Below are 16,183 nucleotides of genomic sequence, written 5' to 3' on the forward strand. Positions count from 1 at the left end.
AGGGTGTGAGGGAGACAGGGGATTGGGGGTTCGAGGGTGTGATGCATTGGATTGGGTGTTCGAGAGTATGAGGGACACGGGATAGGGGTTTGAAGGTGTGAGGGAGACTGGGGATTGGGAGTGCAAGGGGGATGTGAGGGAGACTGAGGATCGGGTGTTCAAGTGTGTGTGGGAGACGGAGGATAGGGAGGTCAAGAGTGTGAGGGACAATGAGGGTTTGAGGGGGCGTGAGAGAGATGGGATTGGGTTTTGGAGGGTGTTGAGGCAGACTGGGCTTTGGGAGGTCAAGGGTGTAAGGGAGAATGGGGATTGAAGGTTTGAGGGGATTGAGGGTTTGAGGGGATGTGCGGGAGACTGGTGATTGGACGTTCAGGAGTGACAGAGCGACTGTGGATTGTGGATTTGAGGGTGTGAGGGAGACTGGGAATTAGGGGTTCGAGGGTGTGAGGGGGACTGGGGGTGCAAGGGGGTTTGAGGGAGACAGGGCATTGGGGTTTAAGGGGTGTGAGGGAGACATAGGATTGGGTTCAAGGGTGTGAGGGAGACTTGGGATTGGGAGTTCAATGGTCTGAGGTAGAACGGGTTTGAGGTTTTGAGAGGATGTAAGAGAGACACGCTTGGGGGTTCAAGTGTGTGAGGGAGTTATGGGATTGTGGATTTGAGGGTGTGAGGGAGATGGATTGAGGGTTTGAGGGAATGTGAGGAAGATGGGATTGGCAGTTCGAGGGTGTGAGGGAGACTGGAGTTTGAGAGGTTGAGGGTCTGAAGAAGTATGGGGGTTGAGGGTTTCAGGGGATTGAGGGTTTCAGGGGATTGAGGGAAACTGGCGATTGGCGGTTTGAGGGTGTAAGGCAGACTGAGGATTGGGGATTCAAGTGTGTGAGGGCGACAGGAGATTTGGGGTTCGAGGGTGTGAGGGAAACAGGGGATTGTGGGTTCGAGGGTATGAGGGAGACTGGGGATTGGGGTTGCGAGGGGGTTTGAGGGAGACAGGGGATTGGGGCTTTGAGGGTGTGAGGGAGACTTGGGATTGGGAGTTCAAGGGTGTGAGGTAGAACAGGTTTGAGGGTTTGAGAGGATGTGAGAGAGACAGGATTGGGAGTTCAAGTGTGTGAGGGAGACAGGGGATTGGAAGTTCGAGGGTGTGAGGGAGACAGGGGATTGGGGGTTCGAGGGTGTGATGCAGACATTGGATTGGGTGTTCGAGAGTGTGAGGGACACGGGATTGGTGTTGAAGGTGTGAGGGATACAGGTGATTGAGGGGTTTGCGGGTATGAGGGAGACTGGGGATTGGGAGTGCAAGGGGGATGTGAGGGAGACTGAGGATCGGGTGTTCGAGGGTGTGAGGGAGACGGGGGATAGGGAGGTCAAGAGTGTGAGGGACAATGAGGATTTGAAGGGGTTTGAGAGAGATGGGATTGGGTTTTCGAGAGTGTTGAGGCAGACTGGGCTTTGGGAGGTCAAGTGTGTGAGGGAGAATGGGGATTGAAGGTTTGAGGGGATTGAGGGTTTGAGGGGATGTGTGGGAGACTGGTGATTGGAGGTTCGGGGGTGTGAGGGCGACTGGGGATTGGGGATTTGAGGGTATGAGGGAGACTGGAGATCACGGGTTCGAGGGTGTGAGGGAGACTGGGAATTAGAGGTTCGAGGGTTTGAGGGAGACATTGGATTTGGGGTTTGAGGGGGCTGTGAGGGAGACAGGGGATTGGGGTTTCGAGGTTATGAGGGATGCAGGATTAGGGTTTCAATTGTGTGAGGGAGATGAGGATTGAGGAGTTTCAGGGTGTGAGGGAAACTGGGGATTGGGGGTGTGAGGGGAATTTGAGGGAGATTGAGGATCGGGTGTTTGAGGATGAGAGGGAGACGGGATTGGGGGGTTAAGTAGCGCATGGGAGACATAGGAATGCGTTCAGGTCTATGTGGGAGACAGGGGATTGGGGTTTTTAGGATGTGAGGGAGATGAGAATTGAGAGTTCGAGCCTCTGAGGGATACTGGGGGTTGAGATGTTGAGGGTGTGGGAGAGAATGTCTATGACTGAGACAGAGGATTGGGGGTTCGAGGTTTGAGGGAGACAGGGGATTGGGGGTTCGAGGGTGTGAGGGAGACTTGGGATTGGGATTTCAAGGGTGTGAGGTAGAACGGGGTTCAGGGTTTGAGAGGATGTGAGAGAGACAGGATTGGGAGTTCAAGCAGGTGCGGGAGACAGGGGATTGGGGGTTTGAGGGTGTGAGGGAGACAAGGAATTGGGGGTTCCAGGGTATGATGCAGACATTGGATTGGGTGTTCAAGAGTGTGAGGGACACAGGGGATTGGCGTTTGAACGTGTGAGGGATACAGGTGATTGAGGAGTTTGCGGGTGTGAGGGAGACGGGATTGGTAGTTTAATTAGCACAAGGGAGACATAGGAATGGGCTCAGGGCTGTGAGGAAGACAGGGGATTGGGGTTTGAGGGTGTGAGGGAAGCAGGGAATAAGAGATTCGAGGGTGTGAAGGAGGCTGAGAATCGTGGGTTTGAGGGTGTGAGGGAGACTGGGGATTGCGGGTAGAGGGTGTGAGGGACACAGGGGATTGGGGGTTTTGAGGGGATGCGAGGGAGATGAGAATTGGGAATTCGAGCGAGTGAGGGATACTGGGGGTTGAGAGGTTGAGGGTGTCAGAGAGAATGTCTATGAGTGAGACAGAGGATTGGGGGTTCGAGGTGTGAGGGAGACAGGGGATTGGGGATTCGAGGGTGTGAGGGAGTCTGGGGATTGGGGGTGCAATGGGGTTTGAGGGAGACGGGATTGGGGTGAAGGGGTGTGAGGGAGACATAGGATTGGGTTTGAGGGTGTAAGGGAGACAGGTGATTGGGGCTTTGAGGATGTGAGGGAGACTTGGGATTGGGAGTTCAAGGGTGTGAGGTAGAACAGGGTTGAGGATTTGAGAGGATGTGAGGCAGTCTGAGGATTGGGGGTTCAAGCGTGTGAGGGAGATAGGGGATTGGAGGTTCCAGGGTGTGAGGGAGACAAGGAATTGGGGCTTCGAGGGTGTGAGGGACACAGGGGATTGGGGTTGAAGGTGTGACGGATACAGGTGATTGAGGGGTTTGCGGGTATGAGGGAGACTGGGGATTGGGAGTGCAAGGGGGATGTGAGGGAGACTGAGGATCAGGTGTTCGAGGGTGTGAGGGAGACAGGGGATAGGGAGGTCAAGAGTATGAGGGAGGCTGGGGATTGGGGGTGCGGGGGGAATGTGAGGGAGACTATGATCAGGTGTTCGAGGGTGTGAGGGAGACAGGGGATAGGGAGGTCAAGAGTGTGAGAGAGGATGAGGGTTTTAGGGGGTGTGAGAGAGATGGGATTGGGCGTTCGAGGGTGTGAGGCAGACTGAAGATTGGGGGTTCAGGTGTGTGAGGGAGACAGGGGATTGGAGGTTCCAGGGTGTGAGGGAGACAAGGAATTGGGGGTTCGAGGGTGTGAGGGAAACAGGGGAGTGGGACTTCGAGCGTGTGATGCAGACATTGGATTGGGTGTTCGAGAGTGTGAGGGACACAGGGGATTGGGGTTGAAGGTGTGACGGATACAGGTGATTGGGGGGTTTGCGGGTATGAGGGAGACTGGGGATTGGGAGTGCAAGGGGGATGTGAGGGAGACTGAGGATCGGGTGTTCAAGTGTGTGAGGGAGACAGAGGATAGGGAGGTCGAGAGTGTGAGGGAGGCTGGGGATTGGGGGTGCGAGGGGGATATGAGGGAGACTAAGATCGGGTGTTCGAAGGTGTGAGGGAGACAGGGGATATGGAGGTCAGGAGTGTGAGGGAGAATGAGAGTTTGAGGGGGCGTGAGAGAGATGGGATTGGGTTTTCAAGGGTGTTGAGGCAGACTGGGCTTTGGGAGGTCAAGGTTGTGAGGGAGAATGGGGATTGAAGTTCTGAGGGGATTGAGGGTTTGAGGGGTTGTGCGGGAGACTGGTGATTGGAGGTTCCATGGTGTGAGGGAGACAGGGGATTGGGGTTTAAGTAGCACAAGGGAGACATAGGAATGGGTTCAGGGCTGTGAGGGAGACAGGGGATTGGGGTTTTTAGGATGTGAGGGAGATGGGATTGTGGTTTGAGGGTGTGAGGGAGACAGGCGATTGCGGGTAGAGGGTGGAAGAGTGACAGGGGATTGGGGTTTTGAGGGAATGTGAGGGAGATGAGAATTGAGTGTTCGAGCGTGTGAGGGATACTGGGGGTTGAGAGGTTGAGGGTGTGAGAGAGAATGTCTATGAGTGAGACAGAGGATTGGGCGTTTGAGGTGTGAGGGAGACAGGGGATTGGGGATGCGAGGGGATTTGAGGTAGACAGGGGATTGGGGGTTAAGGGGTGTGAGGGAGACATAGGATTGGGTTCGAGGGTGTGAGGGAGACTTGGGATTGGGAATTCAAGGGTGTGAGGTAGAACAGGGTTGAGGGTTCGAGAGGATGTGAGAGAGACAGGATTGGGGGTTGAAGCCTGTGAGGGAGATAGGGGATTGCGGGCTTGAGGGTGTGAGGGAGATGGATTCAGGGTTTGAGGGGTTGTGAGGGAGACAGCATTGGGTTTTCGAGGGTGTGTGAGAGACTGAGGGTTGGGTTCGAGTGTGTGAGGCAGAAAAGGGTTTGGTGGGAGGGAGACTGGTGATCTCAGTTTCGAGTGAGTGAGGGAGCCTGGAGATCGTGTGTTTGAGGGTGTGAAGGAGACTGGGGATGCGAGCGGGATTTGAGGGAGAATGATTGGGTTTTTGAGGGTGTGAGGGGGATAGGGGATTGGCAGGTCAAGGATGCGAGGGAGAATGGGGATTGAGGGTTTGAGTGGATTGAGGGTTGAGGGGATGTGAGGGGACTGATGATTGGCAGTTCGGGGGTGTGAGGGCGCCTGGGGATTGGGGATTTGAGGGTGTGAGGGAGACTGGAGATCGCGGGTTCGAGGGTATGAGGGAGACTGGGAATTAGGGGTTCGAGGGTGTGAGGGAGACAGTGGATTGGAGGTTTGAGGGGGCTGTGAGGGAGACAGGGGATTGGGGGTTCAAGTGTGTGATGGAGACAGTGGATTGGGGGTTCGAGGGTATGAGGGAGACAGGGGATTAGAGATTCGAGTGTGTGAGGGAGACTGGGATTCGTGGGTTCAAGGGTGTGAGGAAGACTGGGGATTGCGGGTACGAGGGTGTGAGGGAGAGAGGGGATTGGAGGTTTGAGGAGGCTGTGAGGGAGACAGGGGATTGGGGGTTCAAGTGTGTGATGGAGACAGTGGATTGGGGGTTCGAGGGTATGAGGGAGACAGGGGATTAGAGATTCGAGTGTGTGAGGGAGACTGGGATTCGTGGGTTCAAGGGTGTGAGGAAGACTGGGGATTGCGGGTACGAGGGTGTGAGGGAGAGAGGGGATTGGGGGTTTGAGGTGATGTGAGGGAGATGAGAATTGGGAGTTTGAGCATGTGAGGGATACTGGGGGTTGAGAGGTTGAGGGTGTGAGAGAGAATGTTTATGAGTGAGACAGTGGAGTGGGGGTTCAAGGTGTGAGGGAGACTGGGGATTGAGGGTTTGAGAGAATTGAGGATGTGAGGGGGACTGAGGTTTGAGGGTTTGAGGGTGTGAAGGAGACTGGGGATTGGGAGGTTGAGGGTGTGAGGACAACTGGGGATTGGGGATTTGAGGGTGTGAGGGAGACTGGAGATCGCGGGTTCGAGGGTGTGAGGGAGACTGGGAATTAGGTGTTCGAGGGTTTGAGGGAGACAGTGGATTGGGGTTTGAGGGGGCTGTAAGGGACACACGGGTTTGGGGGTTAAGGGGTATGAGGGATGCAGGATTAGGGTTTCAATTGTGTGAGGGAGACAGGGATTGAGGGGTTTCAGGGTGTAAGGGAGACGGGATTGTGGTTTGAGGGTGTGAGGGAGACAGGGGATTAGAGATTCGAGGGTGTGAGGGAGACAGGGGATTGGGGAGTTTGAGGGGATGTGAGGGAGATGAGAATTGGGAATTAGTGCGTGTGAGGGATACTGGGGGTTGAGAGGTTGAGGGTGTGAGAGAGAATGTCTATGAGTGAGACAGAGGATGGGGGTTTGAGGGTGTGAGGGAGACAGGGGATTGAGGGATTTGATGATGTGAGGGAGCCTGTGGATTGTGAATTCAAGGTTGTGACGGACACTGGAGATTGTGGGTTCACGGATGTGAGGGAGACTGGGGATTGGTAAGTCGAGGTTGTGAGGGAGAACGGGGATTGAGGGTTTGAGGCGATGTGAAGGAGACTGAGGGTTTTGGGTTTGAACGTGTGAGGGAGACTGGAGATCGCGGATTCAAGGTTATGTGGGAGCCTGGAGATCGTGGGTTCAAGGGTGTGAGGGAGATGGGATTGGGGGTTCAAGGGTGTGAGGAGCACAGGTCATTGGGGGTTCGAGGTTGTGAGGAAGATAGGGGATTGGAGTTGCGAGGAGGATGTGAGGGAGATTGAGGATTGGGCGTTTGAGCATGTGAGGGATACTGAGGGTTGAGAGGTTGAGGGTGTGAGAGAGAATGTCTATGATTGAGGGTGTGAGGGAGACAGGGGATTGAGGGATTTTAGGATGTGAGGGAGACAGGGGATTGTGGATTCAAGGTTGTGACAGACACTGGAGATCGTGGGTTCACGGTTGTGAGGGAGACTGGGGATTGAGGGTTTGAGGGAATTGAGGATGTGAGGGGGATTGAGGTTTGAGGGTTTGAGGGTGTGAAGGAGACTGGGGATTGGGAGGTCGAAGGTGTGAGGGAGACTGGGGATTGGGAGGTCGAGGGTGTGAGGGAGAACAGGGATTGAGGGTTTGAGGGGATTGAGGGTTTGAGGGAATGTGAGGGAGACTGAGGATTGGGGATTCGAGCGTGTGAGGGAGACAGGATTGGGGGTTTGAGGGGATGTGAGGGAGACGGGATCGTGGGTTCGATTGTGTGAGGGAGACTGGGGATTGGAGGTTCGAGGGTCTGAGGGAAACAGGGGATTGGGAGGTCGATGGTGTCAGCGAGATGGGAATACAAGCTACCCCTTCCCTTGGCCTAGCTGTAGCTCAGTCATGCCCACTGGCTCAGTACATGCAGATCCCAAGTGTTTACTAACCTCTAAACTGTGAGTCATGTCAGTATCTGAGCTGATGGCTGCACGTATCAGGTAATTAAGTGATAGAACCTTTTCTGAGTTCTGTATTGTTCTCCCTCTCTTCCTCCCTGGGCTGCTGTGGTTGAGGCACTTCTTAGGTGACTGAATCTGAAGTGACAAATTATTTGGGGTGGAATGGGAAGCAAGGGGTCTATGGTCACGCCATCAACAGCTTGTTCATCATACCAGATAGCATGATAACTAGGAAGGGGCAAAAGGCAGGAACACATCATCATCCTCAATGTTCTCAGATGCCGCGTGCCGTGGGTGAAAGAGGGTCCCATGATGCAGATAACCATCTCCTCCGTGGGGCTCAGGATATATAAGCTTGTGTAAGCAATATGAGCTTGTCCCCTGCTGGTTGTGCTCTGCTTCCTCCTATTGTGTACCGCCTTGTCTTGGGAAGAATGTCAGTGATCGTGTTACACTATGTTTGATTGATGTGCCTGCCATAGCTGAATAGCTGGAGGTATGTGGAGGCAGTGAAAGGTTGGTGTGAGGCTGACAGCATTGCAAGATGTGTGAGGTGAGGTGGAGTATCTAGATGTTAGGTCTGAGTCCTGACTGCTTAGCACTGCGAACGGGTGAGTGATGGAGTTGTGGTGCTTTGAGCATTATGACAGGTTGGTGGTTCAGCGGGTAGGAAATATCCTTTAGAGGATACATTCAGTGACCTTGACTGCCCATGATAGGTCATTGAACTTTTTGTGGCACTGTTGTCAGGTCATTGGGCCAAACTCTGGGAATTGACCTCCCTATCCACCTCCTTTTAGAAGGGGTTCCTGAGGGCTTCCCATATATGGCCTCTCTCCCCCTGCTGACATCCATCACTAAGACCTCCAGCACCACATCCATGAAGCTGCGAGCTCTCTCTCTGCCTTAATGTTCTAGTTGTTCAGATTCTTCTTGCAGCTAATTGCACTGCATGCAGTCAGCGTCACTTCCCTTCTACTGAGTGCAGCTCCCCTTTCAGAAGGACAGACAGTCTTTCTGGAGTGCAGGCTAGCTGGAACACATGCTAGCCATGCACGCTACTAGGCCCCCTATTGAACGTTCAGCCAGCACAAAGTTAGTGTGCTGTCTGCCTCAGCGAGACCTGGCATGGGCAGATCACGAATTGTGACTCCCGCAGGTGACAACAGGAGGAATTTCTTTCTTTTTATCCCACATGAGTGGTATCAAAAGTTGGCACCTTGAGCAAAGCAGCACTCCTTCAGTACTACCTCAGATTACATAAGAACAGCCTGGATCTTCTACTGGGGTCCACTGGAGCAGGACCTGAAATCCTGACCTTTGGATTTAGACACAAAAGTGGAACCAACCAAATGTGCAGTAATAGTGCAGATTCAGAAATAGCAACAGAAACCCCAATGGTTAGCACTGTTCATGTTACTCAGTGTGACAATCTTTGAATGTTCAAAGCTGGGGCAAATATGAAATGAGGGGAAACAAAGCATAGGTAAGTTCCTGGTCATGTTTTTTAAAAATTCATTGGATTCATTCACTGTCTAGGCCAGCATTTATTGCCCTTGCAGTTAAGAGTCAACCACATTTGCTGTGCGCCTGGAGTCACATGTAGGCCAGACCAGAGAAGAGCAGCAGATTTCCTTCCCTAAAGGACATTAGTGAACCAGATGGGTTTTTACAACAATCAACGATGGTTTCATGGTCATCATCAGACTTTTAATTCCAGGTTTTTATTGAATTCAAATTCCACATTTGCCGTGGTGGGATTTGAACCCAGGTCACAGGTCCCCAGAGCATTACCCTGGGTCTCTGGCTTATTAGTTTAGCAACAATATCACTACACCATTGCCTCCCTCTAGATTTTAGTTTCAGCTGCATACACCAAACAGAATAAGGGGTAAAATTTGAGTTGGGACATTGTTCCACTAGTACTTTGATCCCTATGTTAATGGTCGGAAACCTTCATATGGTGTAGATCAGTTTGCTTCCTTGTGTATGTGTCCTTCCGGTGTGTATGGGCATCAGGAGAGTTGGCGGTGTCGGGGAAGTTGGGGGCATGGGTGTGGGGGGAGGGGGTGGGGGGAGGGGTGGGGGGTGGGATGGCGTCACAAGCCTGAAGTGTTGCCAGCTCCATTTCCCTTTCTGCCCTTGCCCCTCCACACGAGGCAGCCACCCCTGTGCACCAGTACGACATTCCTGGCAGAAAGCGGGACCACTGATGGTCATCATTCAGAAAGAAGTAACCTGATTGCAAAGTTCGCTTTCCTCCCACCGCTGCCCCCCTCACCACCAAACACCAATTCAGTGGCCTGTCACCCTGCCCGTTGGAAAGGCAAAGTTCCTGCCACTCTCCCCCTCCCCCCCATCCCCACAGTCCCCAGGCAAGGCACCTGGCGGACACTGGAAATGCCAACCTACATCAAATAACAGCCGTCTCCAAGTTTTGGGAGGTGTATGGAGTGGCAAACTTCCAGAATTCCTGACCTGCCAGGGGCTGGTGGCAGAGTGGGAATGCCGGATTTTTGGGTCTCCGTTGTAAAAACTTAATGGGGAGGTTGAGAGCTGCAAAAGCAATGGTGGTAACTTTGACTTTGCATGGTTGCATCAAATGGACCATATCAGATTGATGAAAATGGGGAGAGAGGTATAAGATCCTCATTTTAGGCTGTCAACCCAACATCAACATTACCCCCAGGGTTTTCTCAGCTCTGATCCACATTTATCAACAAGATGCGATTAATCTTCAATCAGCAAAGTAATGTCATTGTGCTGAGCTTGACTGGAAATCTCTAGGCTTGGGGCTGACCTTGGCGAAGGAACACATTTCCCATTCACACCAAGTAGAAGGGCAACGTTAATCAAAACAGCTGGTTAACAGCGAGCAATAAGACTTGCCTGAGCGACTGCAATCATCAAAAATGGGCTGTGCTGTTCTTCCCAGTTCTTTCTGCACTTCAGCGTCCTGTGGTCATGTGCAGTAAAATAAAAAGGCTCCTCGTCAAGTGGCAAATGTAATTTTTCACAGACACATCGACCTTGTTGAGTTACGTTTTATTCACTAAACCCCCTCCCCCTGATCAACGTCAACAGGAGCAACAAGATCTTCAGATACGATACAGGCTCTTTCAAATGATTTACACTATAGGTAAATGTCAGAATTGAGGGAAAATCAAAACATAAGCTGCTGTGGTTTTGAGGGTTAATTTAAAGATGTAATGCAAAATCTAACTGAAGGTCTAACAGTGCATTATAAGAAGCCTTGTGTTTATGTAAGATTAGTGATTATAATTGTTGCAAAATCAGTAAATGTTCTCATGGTAACAAATGACCAACATCTCCGATTTTAATTGCTCCCACCATTCGCAGTCATTCCCTCCACTGCCTGGGTCCTAAGCTCTGGAATTCCCTCCCTAAACCTCTCCGCCTCTCTCTCGACCCCTCCTCCTTTAAAATGCTCCTTAAAACCTGATGAAAGGTCACAGACCTGAAACGTTCACTCGGTTTCTCGCTCCACAGATGCTGCCAGACCTGTTGAGTATTTCCAGTTTTTTTAATTTCAGGTTTCTAACATCTGCAGTATTTCATCTGTGTCCTTAAAGCCCATCTCTTTGACCAAGCCTTTGGTTCACCTGTCCTAGTATCTCCTCCAGTGGCTCGGTGTCAGAAAAGTGCTTAATAAATACAAGTTGTTGTTTCCGGTAAGTGTGGGATCGCACAGCCCTGATTTCTGATAGTCTGGGAGTGAGTTCATTCCATTGCCTAGCTGGTGTCTGTAATATGACTAGTGGTACAAATCCCAACCCTAGACTACATAAGGCCAAATTGTAGGCAGCCAAGAATGAATTGAGAAATTCTTGTGAAATCCCACAGAGTGTTATTTTCAGTGTCCTAGCCCTTTATCAATTATTTTACCCTGTTTGCACAGCAAGTTCACAACTTCTCAAGCATTAATCACAGTCTTACACCAGCAAATTAGCCAATTCACAGAAAGCACTCAGTAGAGTGTCATCCCCATGGACCTACGTGGCAAATATCCAACTAGACCTTGTTATCTAAGCTGTGTAACTCAGTGTAGAAATTATGTTTTGTCTGTGTATCTGTTAAATAGAACCGAGAGCACTGAAATGTTCAATCACAGTCTCTAGACAGAGAGAGTACATTCATTTTCTATAGGACTCTTGCCTCCAGCTATGATTGAAGAAGGGTAGCTAATATTGAAATGCTAAATCCCCTTCACAAGTGATATTTCTCTCTCCAGATAAAGATCCTGATTTTGGAATGAGACAAAAGCCTTGATGAAATACTTTTGTTGCTCGTTCAGAACGATCTAGGCCAGGAAGTTACTGAAAGGGATGAAATTCCCATGAACCAATTCTACAGCAGATAAGGCTTATCTCTTAAAATATATTGGTTTTGTGCCTTACAATAGTTACTAGTTTTGAAAGAAGGACACAACGGAGGTACAATCCGCAGTGAGTGCATTGCAGGTACAGAATGGGTGCCCAGCTTGCCAGTGACAGCACCCAGCAACGTGTCTGATCACATGACCGTGAACAAGACCCCGAATCTGTGCCCCTCCTTCCAGCAACACTCACGTTCTTTGCTGGCAGCTCTCTTAATCAGGGGACATGTCGCTGATGCCACTTAAGGGCAGCCTGCAGTCCTTGAAGAGGAGGGCCACCTTGACAGTGGGTAACTATTACTGGGGGTGCAGCAGAAAATCTAAAATGACCCTGGACTTTGGAATAAAAACAAGTGCTGGAAAAACACACAGGTCTGGCAGCATCTATGGAGAGAGAAACAGAGTCCAATATTACTCTTCTTCGGAACTCCAGATTTTGGACACTGCGCTTGAGGTTTAGTTGCAGGCACTTGGCAAGAGGAAGGAGACATTCTCACCACCAGGAAGCAAATCAGGCAAGCTTCCCAGTGTGATTGAGCAGAGGTAACATGAATGTATGAGTGCCAGAGGCTTCACCCTCAGTACATGACTAAACAGTCATTACGGCATCAGAGAGGTTCATTCAGCCCATCAAGTCCATGCTAGCTCTCTGTAGGACATCTAACAAGTCCCATTTCCTCACTTATCCCCATAGCCCTGCAAGTGTGTATTCCTCAAGTGCCCATCCAATTTCCTTTTGAAATCATTGATCATCTCCACTTCCACCACTCTGACAGACAGTGAGTTCCAAGTCATTACTGTGTCACTGTGTAAAAACATTCTTCCTCATATCCTCCCTTCATCCCTTGCCCAAAACCTTAGAATTGTGTCCCCCAGTCCTTATACGATCAGCTAATGCAAATAGTTTTTCTTTGTCTCCCTTAGCAAAACCTGTCATAATCCTGTACACCTCGATCAAATCTCCCTGTAATCTCCTTTGCTCCAAGGAGAACAACCCCAGCTTCTCCAACCTAACCTTGTAGCTAAAATCCCTCATCCATGGAGCCTTTCTGATAAATCTCCTCTGCATAATGCTGATAAAAGTTTAAAGACTGGCCTGAATTAAATCTCCTAACTTATACCATTCATTATTCTCTGCTTAGCCTTGCCTGACTGCAGCATCCATAACCCTGTGAATTGTATGTTAATTGTGGTTGACTGTAGGCAAGTGGTGGGCATTAACTGGGCATTCACTTGAGTCCCTATAAATAGACACAGCTTCTTGCACAGCTATGTCCATACCCGGGTATTCCTGGAGAGGGTGCACAGCCAGTATGCTTGAGGCCTTCCGCGACCAGTGAACACAGGGAGGGGCTGGAGTGCATCATCAACTTTGGCCCAGGAAACTACTGGCCGGAGGGAAAGCTCACAGCCTCATCCTACTACACAGAGGGAGACATCATACATAAGGGGGAGAATTTTTAGCTTGTCGGGTGGGCATGCACCCGACCTGACCGAGCATAAAAATGACGCACGATGATGTCAGGCGAGCGTCCCAACATCATTGCACACTTGCACATTATTTCAGTCGGTGCCTGCACGCCGGAGTTGGCAGCGAGCCTGCCGACAATTAAAAGGCCTATTGAAGCCATTAAAAAGGTAATTGAAAGAATTTTTTAGCTGCCCGTCCGACCTTACAGTTGGCGGGAGGCGAAAAGGCCAAGTGGCTTTTGCATTTTTTAGGAAACCTCATCCACGGGTGGGATGAGGTTTCCAACGGCAAATAAAAATAAATTAAATTTTTTTTAAATTTCATTTATAACATGTCCCCTGCTCATGTGACAGAGTCACATGAGGGTACAGGCTTTATAACATTTCAGAAATCTTTATTTATTATTTTGAAAAATGTTCATCTCACTGAGGCTTCTCTGTGCCTCAGGGAGCTTTTCCAGCACACACCCATGCGCATGTGTGAAGATCATGCTTGCACAACCCCCCCACCCCCGAGACAGGTAGCGCTGAGCGCCTTAATTGGCCTGCCAGCATGAAATCGCGGTCCGGTCCCGATCGCCCCTTCCGAGCCTGGCCAATCAGGGAAAATCGTCCCCAAGAAGACCAATGGCAATCCGCACAGACATTGTAAGAGCAGTCAGATGTCCTCCAGCGAACTCGTGCACAATGTCAATGGAGGATTTCAACTTCAACTTGTGAATTGTCTTCATACGTGGCTTCAAGACCATGCAACCAAGGAGTGAGAGGTCAGCTCCTTGTGAACCATAGGAAGTCCCACGGTGACAGAGCCTCTGGTGAATGTTTTAACAGTCTCACTGGAAGCTCAGATTCCTGCCATTTCCTGCCATTGTCCAGCCAGGAGGAGAGCATGGATAGTGACCTTGAGGGCCTCCCAGCATGCCCACATTGTTCTTTCAAAGAGTAGTGAGAGCGTCGAGGTTCATCCCACTGAGAGTGGCATTAGCTTCACGTTGTCCTCTTATCAGGTTCACAGTGCGTGTGCTCTGCTTTCATCCTCTCAACCAATACTCATGTTGTTTCTACTGAACCAAACATCCCCAAAACCAATTTGCAGCAATCTGCAGGTGGCAATTGCTCCTTAAGCTCGCCAGTCATGGCTGCCTCAAGTGAATTCAATAGATGATTGGCCAATATGACCCACTTTGTAGAAGCTCCAGAATAAGTAAACAGGAACACAAGATGGGGAATATGATAGCACAGGGGTGATTTCTAGAGATGTGGAAGCCATGTAATCAGATGTGAAATCAAGAATGAAATTTCAGGTATCTACCATGGACACCTATCAACACGAGGACCAATAGGTGTCGCTCACACTCCCACCAAATAATTCAATATTGTCACACACGTTTAGGACCCCAAAAACACAAGAGGCGCCTCATGTGATTTCTCCCCCATTGAACTAGGCAGTCAAAACAATCAACAGTAAGATTCACCAAAGCAGCCTTTCAATCTGTATGTCAAAGGAAATGAGATATCTTACACCAAAAAAAACAGACACAGCTTCATTTGAAAAGGGGTATTTATCCAATGAATGTAAAGCTGTTATGTTCATCAAGGAACGCCAATTAATCCATGTTCTTTGATTAATTAAAGAAGACAGAAATAAAAAGTACCAATCCAATTTATGGCCCTGACAATACTTCCAAGTACAGATAGCTACACATCCCTTATATACTTCACATACAGTAAATGTCCCAATATATCTCTGCATTTCTCACCTGTAGTCTTTCTCTTAACTCTGGGTGCTATACTGAGGATGTCATTGTAACAAACAAGACACATGGGTGAAGCACAATAGATAGTTGAACAATCCTTTTATTCACTTATGAAATAAAAAATCACTGTCTGGTTACAAAGAAATCTCATAACTGGAATAATATGACCAACAAGCTTTTTTTCAGTGAGCTTTCAGTTAAAAATAAAAACACTCAGACAGACAAACTAGTTCTTGATAAAATTTCACAATGAGCCGACATGTAATAATTCTGTTGGGTGTATAAAAAGATTCATAGATTTGAACTTCAATTCCATTATTAAATTATAATTCAGCACTATGTGCCACAAGATTACAAAGATTAAAATAAAGGGAACAGCAGCATTTTAGTATTCTTTGTTCAAGCAGAGCGAATAGCAAAAAGATTATCAGAAAAGATTAATCAGGAACAATAAAAGAGCAATTTCTCTACCAGTACACGCCAAGAATACTATGAGATTTAGAAAATATGTCTCATTATCCAAAGTTTATACCCAATGGGGGCAATTGATTTCATGAGGACAAAGTAATGGAAAGGAAGAATTTGCATTCATTTAGTGTCTTTCAGAACCCCAGGGCATCCCAAAGTGCTTTACAGCCAAAACAAAAACAGAATTACCTGGAAAAACTCAGCAGGTCTGGCAGAATCGGCAGAGAAGAAAAGAGTTGACGTTTTGAGTCCTCATGACCCTTCAACAGAACTGACTGAATATTAGGAAAGGGGTGAAATATAAGCTGGTTTAAGGTGGGGGGGGGCGGTGCTGGTGGGGGTGAAGGGAGAGAAGTGGGGAGGGGGTGGTGTGGTTGTTGGGACAAGCAAGCAGTGAAAGGAGCAGATAATCAAAAGATGTCACAGACAAAGGAATGAAGAAGTGTTGAAGGTGATATTATCTAAATGAATGTGCTAATTAAGAATGGATGGCAGGGCACTCAAGGTACAGCTCTAGTGGGGGTGGGGTGGAAAGATTAGCCGGGCATAAAAGATCTAAAAATAATGGAAATAGGTGGGAAAAGAAAAATCTATATAAATAATTGGAAAAAACAAAAGGAAGTGGGAAGAAACGGAAAAGGGGTGGGGATGGAGCAGGGAGTTCAAGATCTAAAGTTGTTGAATTCAATATTCAATCCAGAAGGCTGTAAAGTGCCTAGCCGGAAGATGAGTTGCTGTTCCTCCAGTTTGCGTTGGGCTTCATTGGAACAATGCTTTACAGCCAACTGTTTATTTTTGAAGTGTAGTTACTGTTGTAAAGTAGGAGAAGCAGCAGCCAATTTGCACACCGCAAATTCCCACTACCAGCAACGTGATAATGACCAGATCACATTTTTTTTTAGGTTGGTTGAGGGTTAAATATTAGCAAGGTGACATCTCTGACAGTGCAGCATTCCCTCAGTACTGCACTGGAGTTAACCTAAATTATGTGCTCAAATCTCT

Source organism: Carcharodon carcharias, chromosome 18, assembly GCF_017639515.1.
Source record: "Carcharodon carcharias isolate sCarCar2 chromosome 18, sCarCar2.pri, whole genome shotgun sequence".
Taxonomy (NCBI): Eukaryota; Metazoa; Chordata; class Chondrichthyes; order Lamniformes; family Lamnidae; genus Carcharodon; species Carcharodon carcharias.